This window comes from Wolffia australiana, chromosome 15 (assembly GCF_029677425.1).
Source record: "Wolffia australiana isolate 7733 chromosome 15, ASM2967742v1".
In the NCBI taxonomy this organism is placed as follows: Eukaryota; Viridiplantae; Streptophyta; class Magnoliopsida; order Alismatales; family Araceae; genus Wolffia; species Wolffia australiana.
Genome location: NC_135849.1, coordinates 3612295 through 3614937, shown reverse-complemented (window position 1 = coordinate 3614937; position 2643 = coordinate 3612295).

Below are 2643 nucleotides of genomic sequence, written 5' to 3'. Positions count from 1 at the left end.
GACAAGTCAGGATGTGGGGCGTCTCGGTTGACGGTGGTGGTGCGTCCGAAGATGATGTGTTGACGTCGTTGCCACCAGCGACGGCATCGAGTGGCCTCCAAAATCAATTCACGGGATGACAGTGTCAAAGAAACTGACAGGTGCAACCTGTGGGCATCGATGACGTTGTTGGTGAAGATGGCGGCGATGACAGGATTCAGGGATATCCAAGAAGTGGGATTCTTGGGGCTTTGTTGGACGCTAAGAAGATCAAGATTTGACTTCTTGATCAATGGCTATGCAAGCTGCTATGGTGGGCACTGGCAACGGTTCCTCCACGAGCAATCATTGTCGTGGATGTAGAAGTGACGCGGTGAGCGATCCGATGATCTAATCTAGAAAGCGAATAAAACTTCCAAAGGGAGGAGAGTCGAGAGCCAAATTGAAGAAGTTTTTTCTTTTCAAATCAACTCCAAGGCTTTCCTTGGGCATGCCTCCCTTTATATAGAGTAGGGGGCATACCCAATTGGGCCAAATGGGAAGGAACCGTCTCGTGACGAGCGGCCTTCCTTTAACGAAAGTTAGTGAAAACATACACATTGGACGAGGCCCAAACACAAATGGCCCATCCACAATTCGAAATGAAAATACAAACATGAAAATACGATAAGAAATAAAATGATCACGACCGATCGTTAGGCCGTATACTTGAACGTTGGGTCGCGGACGTCGGCTCGGGCTGCTCGAGGTTGTTGATGTCATCCTTTAACGTCGTTGACTCGATTGTCCCCCATCACTCCTCGAGTACATGGGGGCCCCTTCTTCAAAAGAACTCATCTTCAAGTTATCTCGTTCTGTATTAAAGTACTCATATATGTCACTTACCTCGAATGTTTTGGAAATTTTGATGTCCTTAGAAGGTCAATGATGTTTGTATGAATCTCCATTGATTTTCTTGAAAATGCTATAAATACCATACTTCTTTGGCATCTCTACTTGCGTGAGGAATCTCTACTTGCGTAGGAAGGCCATAACCATATCACTTCCAGCAAAAACCTTATTGCGTCTTTTCTTGTTTGTTGCCTCCAGATATTTTTCAAGTCTTATAGCATGCGCGATGTGAATGTTGTTCTCGACATACATTATGTAAAGGAAAGGTGCCATGTTGCTGATTGCTAAGCTCTTTCCTTTTCGTGAAGGTAATTGCAGAATGTCCATAGGAACATGACTAAAATCCACAAGCCAATCTTTTCTTGAAGCACCCAAGTTTTGACTCCATAGAACTAGCTATTCAAAACCTTGAATCCACAAGGGGGTTGTGCTTGATTCCACAAGCACTAAAGCACTCATAGACCACTCAGATAGGAGAAACAAAACTTTGAACAAAACAATAGACATCAATGATCATCTTTCAAGGGTATAACATGAGCTTGTTTATGCCACTACTAGTGTAGGAATCCTAGTACCCATGAAAAGACAACTCAAAACATTGAGAAAAAGAACTCTTATAAGCTAAAAGAGAAAATCAATAGCTTGACAGGCATACACAGAGATATTCTGCAGATTCTGGAGGGTGTTGAATATGTAAGAAGATATTGTATGACTCAAGACGATCTTGATAAGACAAAATAGGAGATCTGCACCTCTAACAAGCTGTAGCATCGATATTTCACTGATTGTTGCAGTAGAAGATCTTGTGAGAAAAGAATATGTCAAATGATTTTGTGGGTCTCCAAGAACTTTCGTAGCCGATCTTTCCAGCTTCTAGAAGGATCTCCTTGTTTGGCCTCCAACTAAAGAGCGTAAGGAAAAGTTGAACAAAAACGTTGCAAAAACTTCAGTTAATAAAACTTCAATCGCAAACTTTAATAAACTAAATTACTAAATATATTAAAATTTCTACACATCATAATCAGTATGTCAAAAATACTAATTCTTTAGGTAATATATTAATTTTACCAACTCTTTAACTAATCAATGTAAAATTTTAACTCAATGTCTTTATAACAAATTTTAGAAATATTTATTTGGTACATAATATTAGTTTTTAAATAGCATCACATATTATTGTTATGAATATATTTGTAAACTGTTTAGTATTCAATAAATAAATATATCAAATTAAAATATTTAAAACAATTAAAATTAAGTTTATATTTCAATAAAAATTTCAGGAAATAACTTTTTATTTTTATGTTGTTAATTATTTATTTTTATTTTTTACATTTCAATGAAATGTCAACCTTATAAAAAATTATTAAATAATTTTAATTTTATTTTTCTGAAACCAATTTTTAATTATATTTGGATCATTAAATTTGCAATTTTGATTTTGATTATGATTCGATAAACATTCCCCTCATCAGTATAAATGCTTGAAAAACTTTTTAACATTGTATCTGTTCTAGATATATCAACAAAAACCTTAATTTAAAAAATACAATTTTCACTCAAAGAAAAAAAAAATGAAATTGTAACCTAATATTTCTAAAATCACTTTAAACATATCATACTGTGCAATTACAAACATGTTTTAAAATTCTAGTTTGATTATTTGGTCAGGAAATGAAGTGAAGGGTGAGAAGGCGAGGGATAAGTTTTTTTTCATGCGAGCCCGGAGGTTTACACAGATTTGTGGGGTAAGGAACCAAGTGGTGCCTCACG